General features: G+C 42.2%; 1 protein-coding gene across 1 annotated transcript in view; it reads left to right on the forward strand.

The window, feature by feature from the left end:
• The first annotated feature begins 19543 nt into the window (after positions 1 to 19543).
• Positions 19544 to 21177, forward strand: part of rerg (RAS-like, estrogen-regulated, growth inhibitor) — a 73000-nt gene continuing 71366 nt past the window's right edge. Inside the window, exon 1 of the mRNA XM_034199007.1 lies at positions 19544 to 19903. The gene's annotated coding sequence lies outside the window, so the exon portion shown is untranslated. The remainder of the gene's footprint in view (positions 19904 to 21177) is intronic.

Genomic DNA, 21177 nt, shown 5'->3' on the forward strand with positions numbered 1-21177 from the left:
GCTGAGCTGCAACATAATACAGACAGGTAATAATCAACAGAATCACAATGGCTCTGCTAAAAACACTCACCCATAAGTTACGTTTTTGTTTACTGTTTGGAAGTCTCAAATATGCACTCTAAATCCATATCAATAGCGATGTATCACAAAAATAGCTCTCTTCCTTATTATTGTGTAACGTTAACTATATTATACTAGCTTGAACTCCAAAATGGATATCCTCATTTCACCACCTCCACCCACTACAATCACACGCCCCAATGTTATATGTAACTCCCTCCACCCCGGATAAAAGCACTTTAAGAAGCCCCTTTTCTCTAATTCCACAACGTTGGAGGAAATAACATGAGGAGAACGGATTAATAGGCTGTTCGTGGTTAACGTGTGTTGCTAACTTTATCCGGCATCCTAGCCTAATCTGTTATCTGTAAACGTTAAATATACTGATTGAAGGGATAATCCACTAACATCCTTTAATACACATGTGTAGTTAATTTGATTCAGATGTTCTGATAATATCCGCAATATAAATCTTTAAACGTCTTCTTCTTACCTTTAAAAGTTCGTTTACGAACGGTCTATTATGCTACAACTCTACTGCGCTGCTAGCCGCAGATCCTCTCAATAGTTTCCCGGAAATTAGCAGCAAGCTAACTTCCGGGGAACTATTGAGAGGCTCCACGATCCGCCATTGCTGTAAAAATCTGGTCCATTGGAGTGAACCGAACGCAGATGTCGTAACTCTTCTCTGGGCGGGGTCGGACATCCAACCCCGCCTTTTATCCGACCCCGCCCCATTTCGCGTTCCGCAGCGAGGACCTTCTCTCTTTTTCCAGCCCCATAAAATCGTGGTTCTATCAGGCCAGGGCCAGGGCTGAACTAGTGACGTCAACACTCTCGACTGCTGATTGGTCAGAGAGAATCGTCACAAGATCGCGTGCAAGATCATCCCTAGTGTCGCATATATATCTAGAAGCAAGCTTGCAACATTTTTATAAACAGCATTTTTGTAAACGGAGGAGTATGGGCATAGATATGTCTCATAATTATTTGTGTGAACATAAAAATAACTTGTGTGTAAATATGTGATTTGTAAATGTAAAACCAAATCCACAAATGCATTTAAAAGATTTGCAAACTCACAAATACATTTGAAAGTGTAAAACGGATCTGCAAATACGCTAAATATGTTCACAAATAAAAAAAGATCTGTGAATATCTCTTTAACATTTACACCTTTCGATCAGGCATTTGTGAATCCAATTTGTATTTGTGGACCAAAAATGCGCTTGCGGATCTCAAATCTCTGTTCACGGATCTCAAATCTCTGTTCGCGGATCGTCTTTTTACACACACGGAATTTTGAGACATATTTTCCGCCGGTCTCGCTAAAATCTACTCGTGTCACTCGGTTATTTTCGGAAACCACGTGATGGCCTGCTGATGGCGACATTTCCGCATGATTTCAAAGTAAGAGCATGATGGTTTGTTTAATGCTCTGTTTTTGTATTATAATGAACAGCGGAACGTTAGATGCATTCTTCATCACCATCACCATCATCATCATGTTATAGTGATACAGTTAGTTTGTGTTATTGATTCAATATAGCATATATCGAGCACTTTCGTTGATGTTGAAGTGCAGGCTATACGCCACTTTCGGGTCCCGGGGGAGCAGCTGGCAGCGAAACAGCTGTTTCGCTGCCAGCTGCTCCCCCGGGACACCATGCTCTTACTTTGAAATCATGCGGAAATGTCGCCATCAGCAGGACATCACGTGGTTTCCGAAAATAACCGAGTGACACGAGTAGATTTTAGCGAGACCGGCGGAAAATATGTCTCAAAATTCCGTGTGTGTAAAAAGACGATCCGCGAACAGAGATTTGAGATCCGTGAACAGAGATTTGAGACCCGCAAGCGCATTTTTGGTCCACAAATACAAAATGGATTCACAAATGCCTAATCGAAAGGTGTAAATGTTAAAGAGATGTTCACAGATCTTTTTTTTATTTGTGAACATATTTAGCGTATTTGCAGATCCGCTTTACACTTGCAAATATATTTGTGAGTTTGCAAATCTTTTAAATGCATTTGTGGATGTTGTTTTACATTTACAAATCACATATTTACACACAAATTATTTTTATGTTCACACAAATAATTATGAGACATATCTATGCCCATAGAGGAGCTACAAAAATGGCAACGTCGAAGAAAAGCACACCGTGGTCGACCGAGGAGGTGACGACGTTCCTAAATCTCAGTGGGGATGATAAAATCCAGCGGGAGCTCGACGGAACAACTCGAAATGTGAAAGTGTTCCAGGATGAATCTGCACAGATGTCCGAACGCGGATTTTCCAGGACTTTCCTGCAGTGTAGGGAAAAACTCAAAAAGATGAAGAGTGAATATCGCCAAGTAAAGGACAACAATAAAACGAGTGGTGCGGGTAGGAAACAATGGAAGTGATTCGACTTGCAAGGTACGCTCACTTCTAACAAAGAAGTCTATTTTATCCTTACATTAATGTTCGACAACCCATGCTTTTATGGAGCCCCGAAGAGCTACATAGCTAGCTAAGGCAGATAGCCTTAGCTAAAGCTATTGTATGCTAACACCATATGTGCCATTGTTTACGTTCAGTTTTTCTTTTCTATAGTTGTTGTTGCTATTTAGTATTGTGCTGCAGTAGTTTGTGGAATTAACAAGTCATTTTGCTGTTCTAGATGATTACATTGGGACTAGTGAGGACTGAGGAGGAACATTCCCGAACAACGGGTGATGGCAGTGTTCCGTCCACAACATCGTCATCGAATCCAGAACGGACCCCAGCTCGACCACAGACACCAGCCGAAGAACCGACACCAACTCAACCACCAACGCCGAGTGCCATCACGACACCGCAGAGTGTGGTTCTAGGTAAGAAATAGAAATGGCAAAACGACTGGAATTGTGTTTTGTTTTTTTTAAACCTTGGATCATCCATAATCAGTCATTAAAATAAGCTATACCACTGTGTGGAAATGCTCTGTTACAAGTAAAGTCTTCGCTAGTAAGCAGCTAGGACAGTTGTGTGTGACATCCTATCATATACATATATTTATATTCATTATCAACAGGCTGGACATAATGTAATTCACTTTCACAATCATTGTAAACATCTAGGGCCAGAACTTTCTTTAGTTCACCTTACTGTTGTTCTGTTTATACATGTTATTCTTATATCCTTGTGTGACCTGTACCTGTCCTGTGTTTTTTCCTTATTGCTAATTATTATCTTATTCTCACCCAGGCAAGAAGAAACGAGGAGGAGCGGATCGGGCCCAGCAGGAACGGCACCATGAACAGCACATGGCCCAGCAGGAACGGCACTTGGACTGGGCCAAAGCGTCTGCTGAGCGGAGATGGGAGTTGGATGCGGCCTTGAGAAGGGAGGAGGCCGCTCAAGCAGAGACCTCCAACCTAGCCTTCCTGCGCACTCTTGGCGAGGTGCTAGGGGGACGTGGCAGCCGACGTAGCCCGTCTCCTCCGTGATACTTCAAATAACCTTAATAGTTATTGTACATATTATATATTTTTTATCTAGTTAATTTTTAAATGAAACATTTGTACTTTCTTGTTTATTTATTTTCTTTAAAATGTTTATTTTATATTTATTTTTACAATGCCATGTATATTTATGCTGGCTGCAATACAGTTTTACATTTTTTATTTGTATTGTTTAATGGCATGCCTTTTTGATACAACATTTTTTTTGTATTTTTATACTGCCATCAATAAAGTACTTCTTTGACTTATCTTATCTCTTGTTGATAATGAATTGCACCCAACCGAAAAAAATCAGATTCACATAATCTTGATTTAGAGAAGATATAAACATACATGAATTTATAAAGCAATAACAAACACCATCAGTTAGGAAAAAGCCCATAAGATAAAAATTAGTTTTAAGAGATTTAAAGCAAGAAATTGAGTTTGCTAGCTTGAGGTCCTCCTCTAAAACATTATTACATGTTTATTTTGTAATAGTATTAAGAATACATGATAAATATATAATACATGTAGTAGAAATTGCCCAATTGTAATACCCTCGTTCTACTAGACTCAAACAACACATTCCTTATATATTTCAAAGACGAGAGAACAAAAGAAGAAACCTATAACCCATTCAAGCAAGCTTTTAACATATATTTTAATATATTATTTTATGTTGTGGATACTTTAGCCTCCATCCATGTTTACAATTGTCCACACTATTTTACACTTGCATTTATGAATATAGTTTTGCTGTGTTTTACACTTTAGTATTTATGTTTATAGTTAGCTTTGATATTCGTTTAATTTATTAGAAAGATTTTCTTTTCATGATCTGATATTTCCTCAAATGTTCTTATTATGGGGCAGTACTTACTGGTGCTTGAAATTCAAATATTTAATTCAGATAACAACATTTGTTTAAAACATTTGACAAACACATGTATATGAAAAAAAAAAGATTTATTTATGTTCAATACAATGAATATAATACAATTACCCAGGGGGCAAAGTCATTTTACAGACATGGAATGTTGTAAAAGGTTGTTCACCAGATATGATATCTAGGACCTTCAAGGATCACAACCTGGGTGGACAACCCAGTCAACTAGCTACTGGAAAGCTACAGTGAGGGTCCAAACAATGCAACCCCTATATGAAAAAAAGTCACAGATTCTGTCTGGATCAGATGCCATCAATCTCTTTCTGATTGAATATCTCTGTGACAGTTCATGGTAAAGACAAACTGAGCCAACCTATTGAAAGAGCAGAAAATAAGCTTTCAGGTGATGCCTTGGTTAAGCCTGTTCTCAATAAGGTCACTAGATGGCGCTGTGCCTTTTTTGTCTCTCCAAAGCAAAATCCATTTCAAGCAATGCACTTGTGGTCCTCTGGATTGTTTGCTGTGTTCAAAATGGGTAAATATACTTAAAAGATTATTTCTATATAATATATCGAAGGGTTTACATTAATATAGACAAGGTTTGCTGCCGATGCCAATTGAATTGATTCAATGTTTACAGATTTTTCAGTTTACAGACTGGAAAGCTAAAGGCAGCGTAATTAAAAATGGCCGCCACTTTCTTTGCAAAACCCTTTAATTGAAGGTTTTCTATGTTATAGGACAAGGCAAACTGAGTTAAATGTATCTGGAAGTTGACATTAAGTTCAACTTAATGTCAAATCAATACCCTTTTATTATTTGTGCAAATTAATGTCTTTGTTTTTGTGAACAATATCCTATTTTGATCATGAAATAAACAAAATTCCTGGTGGCAAAACATTTATTTCACATACTCTCTTCTTAGTTATTAACTAAAAATCAACAGATATGATAAGAAGTTGAACACAAATTAATCATTCACATGGCCCAGAACTAGAAAAAGGTGCATTTTTTAAGAAGAAAAGGGAGAAAAGTAACCTACACTGAATATACAGTACAAATGTACACATGGTGGTATTCATGGTAGTGTCCCAGAAAGCTTTTTGCTTTCTATTCATTTTCTGAGTCACAGCTGCTGTCACTGCTCTCAAGTGTGGCAGTGTGTATCCTTCTGCATTTTGTTGCCTATCCTTGGCAACGGCACCCTATGTACAGTAGCATGGAACTGCCTTATTCTGACAGACACATGAGATTGTCTTGTTCATCGACACAGGCCAAGCTGGCTTTGTAGATGGTACCGGAACTATCCATTGTCCAGAGACCATCCAAATTCTGTGCATGGGGGGATTTATGGCTTGACGATGTGTGCGTTCTTTTCAGGTGCAGCAAAAATGCATTCTCTGTTAGGGGTCGTAGCTTTAGGAGCGTCAATTTGTTGTTCAGGAACTTGTATGCTCTCAGTTTGCCCAGATCAGAACCCTCAAAGTGATCAGCTTTGGATGTATATACAGTTATGGTGAGGTCTCGTGCCTGATTGAGGAGGTCATCTGTTATGGCATCGGCGGGGTTCTCACCAAACTCTTCAAGTGCAGGTATGTCATGCTGCTCTTGAACCATGCCCTCTTGCCAGTGAAATATGGATAACTAGTGGTATCTCTACCACTCAGATTGTGGATGAAGGGCTTGGCACAACACTGTGAAGGTCCCAGTGCCACAACCATGTCATGTATAGGCAGGTATATGATGTCCGTGTCATTGGCATACGACAACTCTGTCAACTCCCTCATTCTGGACATTGTAGAGAGTGTGGATTAAGATCCTAGTGTCAGCCTCCTGCTGTGTTGATTCAAGAGCAGGAACATCCATAACAGACCATGCTGTGAGCACCACAGTCTCTTCTTTGAATCCACCACTCAGGTAGAGATGAGTTGGGCCAAGACCAGGTTCCAGTTGTTCATCCGCACACCACTTCTCACAAAGGAAGCTCAGCAGGTTTGCTTTGTTAGCAGACACTGCAAAAAACTCCTTTGGATCCAGAGCTGTGTACTGCTCACTGACTTCATACACTTTCGCTGGTTTGGATCTGGCATATCTCTGTTCCTGCTCAGCTGACTTGAGGCTGGTTGTACTGTATTTGTCACAACAGAAGTGTATGATGTCAGTGCCATGAGGCACATCAATCAGCAGCAGGTGCCTGTATCGCTCAGCGATCACTCCAAATCCTTCACCTGTGTAGAAAGACCGGTGTTGTATGGCGGACATGGCATCTACGACTACTGCTGTCTAGAGGCAGTGTTTGGGCAGATCAGGGATGCTGCTTACTTTGGTTTTCTCTTTCAAGATCTTCACAAGGCTCGTCTTGGTCCCTGTACTCATTCTGCCATCTTCCTGGAAGAGGGATGGGGGAAGGTCACTGCACTTGTGGTTGCCTATGAAGTCAACAATGTTGAGTTCTCCACCACTGGCAATGATCTGGGTCATGCGCAGAAGGGCAGTGACTTCATTGCTCTTGCCAGGTGAAGAGGTTTTCCCAGACTTCTTTGGTTTCATCCTGTTTTGTGTATGGAAGGTGTTTAGCTTTACAACACTTGTCTTCTTCTGGTCACTGGACAGTGACTCTGACAATGCCTTCAAACCATCTGCTTTCACACTCAGGTTGTCCTTGACTGTGGGATCTGCACACTCACCAGTAGATATATTGATCAGGGATGGTGTGGCTGTCGTGAATGGTTTGGTCTCTACTGCTGCCATGACCTTGACTACCATCTCTGCATCCCTGTTGACATGACTCCAACCAGATTCATGGTGGGGGCTGGAGGAATGGAGGTGCAGCATAGACTTGAGCTCTGCAGAGATAGCTGCAGTGAGTGGTTTTGTGTAGACCCACTTCATCCTGGCAGCACGATTGAGTGTAATGCCATCCAGACCACTTGCCTCCTTGGCATCTGCATTATATGTCTGCTCCAGAAGCATGTCAGGAGAGACACCATTGTGGTTGCCATCTGCTCTCCTTCCAACAAATGCACCTGCCATCAGTGCTTCATGTGCCTCAGGGGCTGTCTCTGGCAGTTTCTTCATCTCAGACAAATACAGATGCAAAGACTGCTGCCCATATTTGTAGTGTCCTGCTGCAGTGAGGTAAGGTAGCATCCGTGCTGATTCACAGAGATCTCCTGCCCAGTAACCTTCCCGCTGGTAGTAGATGAACCTGTGGAGAATGTCTGACATCTCCAGAAAGATTGACCAAAAAACTGCAGAGATTCCTGGAAAAGTAACATCTGTTCTTTTAGGATTTATATATGTGGACGTGACATCTGGATGATCACCAACTTCTCAGTAGCAGTGGTGTCTTTCTCAAACAACATTTTCACAACATTTTCTACTTGTGACTGCTAGTGTTGTGTTTCTCTGTCTGCTGCACATCCCTCAAATGCTTGCCAGTACAAGCGCCACATGGCCTCACTGAGGATCCTGAGAGCATGCATGGTTTGGTAGTAGTCAGCCTTCTCACCAAACATCTTCTTGGCATTCCCTTCCTGAAACAGACCAGCTGCAACAAGAATATCCTCTGCACCTGCATCCCTGATGATTTTGCAAACAGCCTTCATGTGTTAGGGAATAATTCTCCTGGACTCCTAGATATATATCCTTTTTGCCCTTTGACGTTTATGACCAACCCTGACGTCTGTTATCTCCCTTAAGGAAAGGGGCTGCTTCAGCCATATGTTGTTGTTCCCATTTTATGACCGGGCAACTCTCGGTCACAGATGGTTTATTGTTGTGAGAACGCTGGAACACTTCCTTCTCGGTGTTTGTGGACTCCAAGGTGTGTAATCTTCGAGGCCATAAGTGTCAGACGCAAGTAATTCAGTGTTCCCAGCTGTTTAGGCTATCTCTTCAAATACGTGGCAACTCTCCCGTGAAGTCAGAACCTCTGGCTCGTGACTTGTGATGTGAATTCTCTGGCCGAAAATCCTAATAAACCATCAGTGTTTGACATCAAAGCTCCTGCTCTCCCCGTGTCTCCTTCATGAGTCGGTGACTCCCACTGCATTGCTACACAGAAGTTTCCCTCACATAATGTAGTTATGAGCTTGGTGAAATCCCCCCAGCAGCAGGACTACATTGCAGAACTCATCTCTGTGCTTGTGTATCTGATGACAACTGCGAGTTTATATGTAGCCTGATCTCCAATGATAATGGTATACTTGTCTCCCAGTGCATGCGATGTCTTGACCAGCCGTTTCATTTCTTCTTTGAGGACAGCAGGATCAGTTAGAGATGCTGGGATGAGAGGAAGATAGCCAATGATACTGGCCGGTCTGTGTGGGTGGAGGTCTGCACAGAAGGCAGAAAAGCCAGGCAGTCCTGCTTCTGCATCAGGAGGAGCATCCATCAATTCTGAAGTTGTAACCATTCTTGCAAGATGCCACATAAGTAACAGGTCTTCAGCTGTGCCATCTGAGGAAGTATCCAGACTCTCTAGCTTCTCAATATGCTCAAGTGACCTGGACCTCTGCCTGTCTTTAGCTGAGACGTGTCACATGGGAGCAGGTAGGTCAGTAACATCAGAGAGAGTCTTCTTTCTGTCCGAGGTAGAAGTGGGGAATCTGGCACCCTCCTGGACCCGCACAATCTTTTGGTTTTCAATTATGATTGCAGTGGTGGCATTCAAACACCCACCCTCCAGTGTCTTCTTCTTCCAGTCCAGATTGTCCATAGCAAACACATGGGGGATCTCGCTGTTTTTCATCATGGTCTCTGGGATGTAAACACCATCCGTTTCAACCTGGTGCATGACCTTCTAACTTTGTGCTGTTAGCTATTTTGTGTTCAACTTCTGATCATATCTGTTTATTTGTAGTTATAACTAGGAAGAGAGTATGTGAAATAATTGTTTTGCCACCAGGAATTTTGTTTATTTCATGATCAAAATAGGATATTTTTCACAAAAACAAAGACATTGATTTGCACAAATAATAAAAGGGTATTGATTTGACATTAAGTTGAACTTAATGTCAACTTCCAGATACATTTAACTCAGTTTGCCTTGTCCTATAACCAGTGGCGTTTCTAGGTGTACAAAACTGGGGGGGCAGAAAGAGGTCGGGGGAGAGAGAGAGAGAGAGAGGGGGGGACAGAGAGAGGGAGGAGAGAGAGAGGGGGGACAGAGAGAGGGGGGAGGAGAGAGAGAGGGGGAGTGTCAAATTACATACTGAAGACCACAGGAGCAACACTGTGAGCGCATACATTTACGTACACAGCGTGGGGATGTCATAGTAATGCACCTTCATACATGGAGTAAAGGTCACCATCACAAAGTAATTCTTAACAATAACAACAACCGTAATGCTTTAGCATTAAAACACCATAGACTGTAAATATAAGGAAAACACAGACACTCATCATCGAGGTCACAATATCAATCGATCCAGCAGAGGCAAAACACAGAAGATCAACAAAATATATGACATAAATGAACTTACCAAAGCTGAAGGCTCACTTGAAAAGAAAAGCGGCACGGCGGTCCTTCCTCTGACAGAATGTGTCTATCACTTTGGGGATGAAGTCCTGTAGTTGCTGGATCAACTGGCTTTCAATTGAAAGCATGGCCAATGTGTTAAGTCGCGGCTGTCCCATGGTGTTGCGAGTGAAAGTCTTTATCCTTTTGAGGGTGGAAAAGTTCCTCTCTGACTCGGATGTCGTCATCGGAGTTGTCACTATTATTTTGACCAAAATAACAGTCTCAGCAAACGTTTCCTCCAAGTTGTTCTCGTGAATGGATTTCAACAGAGACAGGGCAGTGTTTCCAGTGTGAAGCTCACTGTGGCGGTAGAGCGTGGTCAGCTCAGACTTCAACTTGTCCTTGTTTCCCAACGCAGGCCACAGTTTCACGGCGCAGTCAAGCTCAGGTGTAGGAAATGACAGGACATGCTGTGGGAAGAATGAGCTGTCAACAAGCTTTGCAGCGATCAAATGGTCACTCTGTGAGAACCTCTGTTCCACCTGTGAGATGACTGTGTCACAAGCCTCCTTCATCACCGGCGCTGTGCTGCTGACTCGTCGGCCTGGCTCGTCTGTTCCATCATGAGCAGTGGCGGCCAATGCATCAGTTTTCTGCCTCATTTTCTGAACATTTTCCTTGAAACGGCAGAGCGCGCTGTTGATCCCAGGTGCATCGATGCTTCGTTTTTGCAGAGTGTTGTATAGAACATCCACTTCTGGCATAAGCAACGAAAAAAACTCCAGGAGCTGCATAAATGCTCGGTCCCCGCAGTTTCTTTGACAGGCCGTATGCCTCACTTATGGTGACCGCATCCCATCCTGGTTGTGCGCGTATATGCTTCATACACTGAAGTAGTGCATCTCGGGTCTCCCAAACCGCATTCACAGTTCTGCTTTTAAAGTTCCATCTCACAGCCGGTGGCCGTGGGATGCGCAACACGTTTTGGAGCACCGGAGAAAAAAGTGGAAAAAGCAGTTAGATCTGCAAAAAAAAATCTTCAGGATGCTCATCCTTGCTGAACACAGTTGCTGCAGGGTCAGGTTCAGTTGGTGGGCGTAGCAGTGAACAAACTGAGCGTTTGGGTACGTCTCCTTCATCACCGTCTGTACCCCGCGCACGTTACCGCTCATGACGGCCGCCCCGTCATAGGTCTGAGCGATTAGCTTTTCTTTCAGCTTCAGGGGTTCCAGAACAGCCTTGATGCTGTTAGAGAGACCTACACCAGTTTTGTCCTTTACTTCCACAAACTCCAAAAAACGCTCTGTAACTGTGAGGTCAGGCATAATGTATCGCAGCACAATCACCATTTGCGATTTACAGGAGACATCGGTTGTCTCGTCGGCCTGAACGGCAACAAATGATGTGTTGTCCACTTGCTTGGCTATTTCCTCCCTGTACACATCATACATGCAGTCCAAGAGTTAATTCTGTATGGTGCTTGATGTCCCTTTGAAAACAAGCTGAGCTTCGTAGTGCCGTTGAAGCCTGGAATCGCCCTCACACATTGTCTCGAAAATTGACCTGAATATCCCTGGATTCAGAGAGTCCGCCGACTCGTTGTGGCCCCCGCAGTGCTGTCTCACATTTCCCACACAGTTTAATACAGGTGATGATCCGACCAAGCACGTACCTGTTTTCTTCCACCTTCCTATTATGAGAATCAATGCCGCGTCTGTAGGCGCTGTCAATCTGAGCTGCAACATTCACCCTTCCAAGTAATCCCAATTTTACGGCATTTTCCAAATGACTGTTGCTGCTCTCATGCTTCATTGTCCTCTCCGAAAGATGCTTTAAGTCCTTGTAACCTGTCCTCGACCAAGTACCTTGATCTTCACCAAAAAGCAGGCAAGGAAAGCAAAAGAGGGAATTATTCTGGATGCTCGCCGTTAGCCATTTCTTTTTAGCAAACCACTCAGCGTTAAACCCACGTTTAACTTTGCCCGCAGTCTGGACCATTTGGAAATCCGGTGGATGGTGGGCACCGAGGCGCTTTACCTCCAGTTTCTCTCCGAGACTAAGTGTCTCAAATGTGTGCTCCAGTAAATGGTCAACTTCATTCATTTTCTTTCAGTTTTTTACTTCTTTTAATCGCTGGTGATGTTAGCTATATGCTGCTCTCTCGTCTCCTCTTCAAACTACACGTGACGTTTCGCAGCACTGCACACGTGAGTACTTACAGCCAATCAATTCTGAATTATATGAGATGACGTATGGTGGGGATGGGAGCACTATGCCCCTACGGTCATTATTTTTTTGCCACACACATTAAATAGAAAAATACTCTGAGCATGCGCAGTGTAGTTTTTACAATCACCGTTCACTTAGACTGTGAGAGGGAGGGGCAGGATCGGGTTTTGTCCCACATGGTTCTAAACAGCTCAAAACGGCACTCTAGACACTAATTAGAAGAACACAGACTAAAACAGAAATGTACAGACGAATCAGATTATTAAACATGACCTTAAAATATATTTTATATGTTTTTTTATTTATTTTTTAGTATTTTTTTGTAATCATTATTTGTAATACTTTCTTCTGACACTAGGTGGGGCTGTGCCCCACCTGCCCCTAATGACCCGCCGCCACTGCCTATAACATAGAAAACCTTAAATTAAAGGGTTTTGCAAAGAAAGTGGCGGCCATTTTGAATTACGCTGCCTTTAGCTTTTCAGTCTGTAAACTGAAACATCTGTAAACATTGAATCAATTCAACTTAGCATCGGCAGAAAACCTCGTGTATATTAATGTAAACCCTTCAACATGTTATATAGAAATAATCTTTTAAGTATATTTACCCATTTTGAACACAGCAAACAATCCAGAGGACCACAAGTGCATTGCTTGCAATGGATTTTGCTTTGGAGAGACAACAAAGGCACAGCGCCATCTAGTGACCTTATTGAGAACAGGCTTAACCAAGGCATCACCTGAAAGCTTATTTTCTGCTCTTTCAATATGTTGGCTCAGTTTGTCTTTACCATGAACTGTCACAGAGATATTCAATCAGAAAGAGAATGATGGCATCTGATCCAGACAGAATCTTTGACTTTTTTTCATATAAGGGTTGCATTGTTTGGACCCTCACTGTAGCTTTCCAGTAGCTAGTTGACCGGGTTGTCCACCCAGGTTGTGATCCTTGAAGGTCCTAGATATCATTTCTGGTGGACAACCTTTTACAACATTCCATGTCTGATTTCCTAAAAAAATTGGGTTTTGCCCCCTGGGTAAATGCATATTTAGGTATTCAGGTAGCGCATCAAACCCTCTCTGATGTCAGTGCCCTCCTCCTCTGCACCTTGAGCCACTGCTACCCCAGGCTCTGCTGGTGCATTCCACCCAGAATCATAGTCCTCTCCATGACTCTCGCAGAGGTTATGCAGAGCACAGCATGTCAGCACCATGGATTTCACAAGAAACAAGTAAACGATCGCTTCCACATCCTCCATTGTTGTGTGTGTTTTGTGAGTTGTGTCGCATTGAAGATGACGCCACTGCAGTTTTACCCAGCGTCGCTCCGCCCAAAAAGCCGATCGCCCCGCCTACACTGCGTTGCTACCCCAGGTCCTAAACAAGCCCCCAGGAAGTGCGCCGGAGTCTGATGAGAATATTCGTGCTGGTCAAACGGCGGTACTACACTTCCTTTAGGTTGCTGGGCCCGGAAACACTTTTTCCCATTGACTTACATGGGGAAAGAGTGGTCTGTAACTCGTTGGATAATGTTTTTTTAACTAAATAAACTACCCAGTATGAATGTTTGTATCGCCCTTATTAAAAACATTCGTTCCTCAAGTTGTAAAAATGTGCTAATAACGTTATTCTGAGAGTTATTTCCCTCGGCATTATGAACGCGCATCTAACCCACGGGACCGCGCTGCCCGGCACGTTCATGTTACGTTTTCAATACTACATGAGTTTCTCTTTACCCATGGATGCACAATAACAACGGACCATATCGCCTTACTGCCAGCCCACGGAGCTGTAATAATGGATATATTGCACATGTTTGTTGTAATTCATAATTTGTAAAATATTATACTACATGGGCTGTATGATGTAAATCTTGTACCATAAATGTTGCATTAAATAAAGTTAATATTACCGACGTAGATTAACGTTCCTGTAGCTTCTTATTGCACTTGCAATTGTTTTAGTTACTTGTGGGCTACTTAACATGACTAATCAGTTACTATCCTTTTACTCCATCACATTTCAAAAAGAAATAGGCTATTGTTATTTTAACTCCACCACAGTAATCCATCATCAGCTTTACTTTTTAGATAACGTTTTAACTCACAATTGATCATAACAGGCTTCAACATATACATTTGTATATATTACCAAGTGGTTTCATGTACAACCCACACAAGTATCATGCTAAATGAAGCTGTGTGGCTTGGATATCACTAGATCCTGATGTCAGCGTAATATAAAAGTACATAACGATTGATGTGTAACTTAGCATAATTTACTAGCTAGCCGCTAGCTGCTAGCTGCTAACTGCCACCTCGTTAATATAAATCCAGTACCATGCTGTCATGAACGCGCGGTGCTGTTACGTGTACGCAAATTCACGTGCTTAATGTGAACGAGCCTTTTGGGCGGCGTGGTTAAAGTTGTGCATGCTCTATGAGTGCACATACTAGTACTTCTCAGGCATGCCGGGTAATCTGTGACGTTTCGCTCTCTCAAAAGTTGGGCCATTTTGTCATCATGCGCCATTGAGCAACTCTCATAGGAATGAATGAGGCCCCGCCTCCCACGCTGTATCCAGTTCTTATTATACATCCATGGTCCTAAACTGTAATGGAAATGCGCCACGGCCTCGGACGGCCAGCGAGGCAGCCCGAGGCCTGAGCGAGGACGCTTACGGCCCGTCCACACAGCGGCGTAAGTTGACGCTTGGCGGTGGGTGTGTCTGAAGCTTGGGGATTTTTTGCGAGCAACGCGACCAACAACCAATCACATGAATCTCCCGCCCCGACATACAAAGTAATAGTAATGTTAAAACGAAGTAAACTGGATATAAAATCCCCAAACAGGCGAAAACCTACCAGTTTCACCCACTGTCTCTGCCACCTCCCTCCATGCCTCGCTCTCCGGTTTGTATCCCGGTAAATCAACAGAGACTGATCATACAGCACCGGGTGATTCACTACCGCTACAATGAATTTTCCCTCCATTTTTTGGAATATGAGGAAATGACCTGCGTAGTCTCTCCCAGCATACACGCGGTTTGATTGGCTAGCGCTTGTACTGGCAGATTTGCATAAACGGTATTTAATTGGTTGACGCCTCCGTCGAGGCGTCAAAAGTTGAACATTGCTCAACTTTTGAAGCCAGCAACGCCAGCAACGCTCCACGTTGCTTCCCAAAATGCAGTTCGGCTAAAAGTGACGTCACCCCATTCAAAGTGAATGGGCAGAAGCGTTGGAAGCTTCAACGCACGCCGCTGTGTGGACGGGCCGTTAGGGATGCTTAAACGGGGCTACCCCGCTGCAGTGGAAATGTGCCATAAGTGTGATGCATTGTTTGCCAACACCCAGTTTGTAGCGCTGCTTCCTGTGCCTCATTGGAAATCTTAGCCTTCCACCTGCACCTCTTTGTTTCTCAGTCCTTCAGATAAACAACAAATATATAGTGGTTGGTCAGTGTCTGTGTTGCATAACAGTAAGTTTACCACAGTAAATTGTGCAGGATGTTTGTACAGTTATAGTATGTAACATGCCAACAATTCAATTACAGTAATGAAGTAAATACGTTTCACACAACAGATATAAGCACTGATATATCATGAATTATGCAGAGCTAACAACTGGTAACTAACCTGTTATCAAGTCTAAGTGTCCAGATTACAGAGGCAACAGTACATCGGCTTAGATTAGGCTGAACCCTCTGTCCAGCCTCTCTCATCATCAAACCATGGTTGATAACATTTCATTTCATTATAGAGTATTTGTCTTTTTCCACGTCCTCTCCCTCCAGCTCTACCTCTCATTCTTCCTCCTTTCACTCTCAGCCCAGCTCTTGCTCTTGCTTCCATGTTGGCTTCCATTGTTGCTGTAAGAAAGTACTCACCTGTGGTGTTTTTATAGTGCTAACATCCTGATTGATGAGCCAACAATTATGGTATCAGGTGTTTGGTCAGGTGGAACGTGTTTCTTGATCATTGGTCCATGTGTGAGGCATTTTGAATATCAGTGTTATGTATGTGCTAACACGTGACTTTATGTCAGATTCCTGTGTCTTACGTGGAGAAACGTGTGCAGTGGTTTGCAAAAAGTGCCATGTTGATTTGCAAATTGTGTGAAAAGCTGAAAACGTGTTTTGGAGATTTGAGTGATGTTTTGCTCTTTGAGTGTCAGTTAAAATAATTGTGCTTTATGTATAGGCTACTTTTAGTGTGTTAGCAATCGAGAAAAACTGTAAATAAAGTTATGAAAGAGATAAGGAGGAGAAAAGGCGTGTGGATGTAATGCCTATTTTAAAGTTAGTTTGGCCATTAAAATGCGTTTTGATGTCATTTGATGCGAGAAATATGAGTTGTTATTTCAGATTATCTGTGCAGTGGATGTACATGATCTTTAGTTTGCTAGTTATTACGAAGATTACTTCAGGAAATTGCGTCCATAAGGTTTTCATTGTTACCAAGGTGGTTGCTAGGGACGCTGCTATCGATATTATTTCTGTTATGTTGTGTAACTGTTTAATGGTGTTATATTTATTGCTACCCCCTTCCCCGTCAATGTATAGTGTTGGTCCACAGCGCAAACATATTAGTTTAACAAAATCCGCATCTAAAGATAGCCTACGTTATTTTCCCCTGTGCAATTCCAGTCTCACATCTCACAGCACATCGTCATTAACAAATACCGGAAACAGACCGATAACATTTAAAACAAATTAAATAATACTTTATTCCGAGTGTGCTTGCTTTTCTCTTTGAAAGTCATCACATAACGGCATTGTAATACACGGTTCGGCTGCATTAAATATTACATATCTGCCGTAGTTCTGTATTTATAGAGCCCTGATGAGAAGACTTCTAGACAAACATGAGGAACTGAAAACGTGACGTGGATCATAAATATATCAGCCATTAAACAACATCTTATATTTCTTTTCACACAATACGTCTCCTTGCAGTATCAACACTAATTCGGCTGACTTTTATATTTGATCCAATTGGTAGATAGGCTGTATTTACACCATAAAGGTGCACAGCTGATATAAAGGGACACCTAGTGGTTAAAGCATGTTATTGAATTTCATTATTTTTATTATTAGATATTAATAGGATCCCTATAAAGTATATTCATTACTCGTTATTCTCTACTAATAGTTCATTAAAGACTGTATATAATGACTATTTTGCACATCCCTTTCAAGATTTCATGATTTTTTTCAAGGTTTATTGACATATCATATAGGCCTACACAACTATGGTGTAGTTATGCATTGAATGAAAAACTTGGGTCGCAGGTTCCTCAATAGTGCATTACAAGACATCTATCAATATTTGTGCATACCTCCAGCAATGTTAACTATGTTGAAGCACTTATTTTAACTGATATTATACATATATATTATACTCTTATAAGATGTATGTAGATATTTCATCTCCGACCTTGTCCGGTATTGAACAATCAATAAATAAAGAACACAGAATTGTTGAATATAAATCACAGAATTTGTATGATTATACTAAATGATTTACAAATAAACACCACTGCATATTTAACTGTTACACGTGCTGATGTAACGCAAATGTTCCAACTTGGGATCAATAAAGTATATCTTATCTTAATCTGATCGATGGCTACTGCCATATTTGCAAAATGTGCCTCTGAACCTTGACAAGTGCATGTTTCAGGCATATCAATTAATGTAATGTAATGTAATGTTATCAATTAACAACAGGGGTCACAAAAATAAGACCAGCTGTTAAATAAAGCTCTTCTGACCTTAGCTGGCATGTGTGTATATATATTAATGCTGCCCATTATGGGCACAAGCAATTTTCACCCATTTATTAATTATATGTTTTAAATGTGAGTGTTTCCTATCCCCTAAACCTCCAGGGATGTACACAGTTTAATACTGGCAACTTCTTATTATGGGAAATACGAAAACGTCTTTTAAAACTACAACTCCCAGTAGAGACGTGTCATAGATAGAGAACATGTTGCGAAACAGAATAGCCAGCATGTGTAGTTCTGGGGACGGGGTGGACCCGTTCAAATCCAGTTTTGGACAGTCTGCCGTGATTCCATCCCATTTCAAGTGCTGTTCGAGGCTCGGCGTAACTCTCGGAGCACACTCTCCAATCACAGAGCTTGAGGACTATCATGGGGTTTGTCAAACAGAGCACATGGTGTAGTCCAAACGATAGATGGGGATTCTGGGTAGTGTAGTGTCTTCTGCCATCCTTTACTCCGAAAAAATATGTGTTTCTCCGAATCGAAGGGGAAAAATACAAAAGCATTGCACACAATTTAAACCAATCAATGTTGTGTAATTAACAAGGATAATCTGGTGTTTTTTAGTCGATGAGTAGTGCAGATATCACTGTAAAATCAATCGACAGTAAGAGGAATACTTACTTCCGGGTGTACAATTCTCCGTTATCCAATGAGAATGGACGCTCACATTGCCTTTAAGGGCAGCCGACACAAACGAACGCCGTGCTTCCATGAGCGTCCATAGAAGCATATGGACATCCCGGAAAGCTGAAAATGGACGCTAAGGGCCCCCCCCTTGCGTTGAAAATGGACGCTAAGGCCCCCCCTTGCGTTGGAAAAAGCCGACAGGGGACTTGACATAACGTCAACATAGGCCGACCTGGGAGTGAGGATGTGTTGGAACGACATACATGCACATTTACCATTTACCTCACTGTATAAAAAAGTAACCGTTGATAATAATAATAAACAGGAATTATATTTGCAAAGTAGCCTACTTTGTTTCCAAAAAAAAAAAGTTCACTCCTGTCGGTTAGGGGGGGGGGCCTCATCTCACAATGTCGCTTGGGGCCCCAAGTTGGCCAGGGGCGGCCCTGCCCATCCCTAATACAGACTAGTTATTTTTCCTTTTCTGACCACTTCCTCTATACTTTCGTCTCTCTCTTCATACCTCCGCACTTCGCCTTGGCCATCACATTTTACACACCCACAGACTCCAAACCCCACAACCCCTTGCGGCTGCTACTCTTAAAGTGACAGGCCAAGCCTGTAACAACATGTCTGACATTATCATATGTTATATCATTACCGTCATATAATTGCTTACTATTCGTGGTTATCAAGTATCAGACGCTTAAACAACAGAGAAGGTTTTAAGAAATAGGACTATACTGACAAATGACATCTTATCCTTTCATTGTCTGTTCTGTAGGAAGGAGGAACATAGCAGAGTGGGACTACACTTAAAAACGGAAGTTTGTTCCAATACGAAGATTGTGACAGATCTGAGAAACGTGTCCTTAAAACGAGCCTCCTCGCAATTGTATGCACATTATTTATTCAGCCGTTTGTTGTTTAATCTGATGGGGAAATATATCATTCAAAAGAGAGAAAGTAGTGTGTTTCGTTTTTCTGTTTAGAAAACTAGGCGAACGCGCAATAAACGAGATGACGTCACCTTTGCGCGTCCCCGCGAACAGGGCTTCAATCTACGTCAAGCCTTCAACCTACGGCACAAGACCGGGACTCCAGCAGCTCAGCTCCGTAGTATTCCCTTTGACCCTCCGTTTCTGATTCATTCATCCCGCGGAGAGCTGCAGCTCGGAACTGTCAGACATCCATACCTCTGCCCCCCAGCTGGAGACCTTCTACCCCCCTCCATACAGTGGTGTGCTGTACCTCGACAGGTCAGACGCATCGGTTTTAATCAGCGGACTTGACAACTTTTTCTATCTTCTCTTCTGCATCCTTCTCTTCCTGAGCAGCGTCTCACCGGGAGGCTGCTCTGCTCAGCGGGCTGAGGTGAGTCTTCTGCCGGGTCTCAGGGACCGCTGCTGCCCAGTGGTGTGGAGGATCCACCTGTTCTCAGGCGGAGCTTTATTATACACACAATACACCTTTTAGTACCCGTATGTCCTCTCATGTGTTAAATCCATATTTCTGATATCTGACGGACACGGGTCATGTTTTGGTGTTCTGTGAATTTAGATATCTATAGGCTACATAAGTATGATTTATGTTGAAATATAGATACTTTATTCATCCCAATTTGGGAAATTATTTTGTCAAAGCAGCAGTGTTTTCAAGCATTGGACATGAGTTACAACATTAACGGCAACTATATTCAAATTCACGATAGAAAGGACATATATCACTAGAGTATCTAAATAATACACAATATAAAGAGAATACTCATAACATTTGAATACTCTATTAATTTCATACAATTTCACTAGGCAACAGACACATTTATAAATATACTACAGAGAACATGTAGACATTGGATCATATTTGTTGTGGGAAATATGTTGCATATGTCTGCTGCAGCCATCCTGTCCTTCGGAGAGGAGCTGCTGTTTCAAAGTTGTTCTCTGTTTCATTGTTCATGAAATTGCAGTTCGTCTTACTTTGCTGCTTGAGTTCGAGTAGCCTCTGTAATTGTCATTCATGAGCAGCTCTCAGTGTTGCATAATAGCCCACATCCACTCCTGCAGGCCGGGTCCGGGGGGCTGCCAGCAGAAATGAGGCTAGATAGGAAAACAGAATGTACACTTACAGCTCCTCAAAGCTGCCATGCAGATATCGAGATACAGAGTGTCTACATTGTTCCCAATAAAGGGGATGCTACAGTAATGCAATACATTTACTCGGGTACTAGTTACTTTGAAAACTAAGAATATATAGGTTTTTCTTAAAAAGATGATGCTATTTGAACATTGGTAAAGCTAATTACAATAATGGTAATACAATTATATAAAGTGTACAGTTGTCGATGTGGAAGGGGCCTTTCTGGATAATAAAGCATTTTACTTTGAATAATGTAGAGACCCCTTCAAGATAAAATTGTTATCTGTTGACTGACTGAATATAGTTAGTTTTCTTTTCTCCGACAGCAGAGAAAGACTTAAATCTACTCAGAAAGGAGTACTTGTGATGAAACAAGGCCAAACTGGTCCAAGGTCAGGTTGAGGGTCCACTGACAGAGCCCTGTCCCTCAGACGAAAACACTGCCCCCCCCCCCCCCCCACCCTGTTTGCCTGGGGAAGCAGTGTTCATGCATTCAGATTACAGGCGTG

The sequence above is a fragment of the Gymnodraco acuticeps genome, unplaced genomic scaffold (assembly GCF_902827175.1).
Source record: "Gymnodraco acuticeps unplaced genomic scaffold, fGymAcu1.1, whole genome shotgun sequence".
NCBI classification, from domain to species: Eukaryota; Metazoa; Chordata; class Actinopteri; order Perciformes; family Bathydraconidae; genus Gymnodraco; species Gymnodraco acuticeps.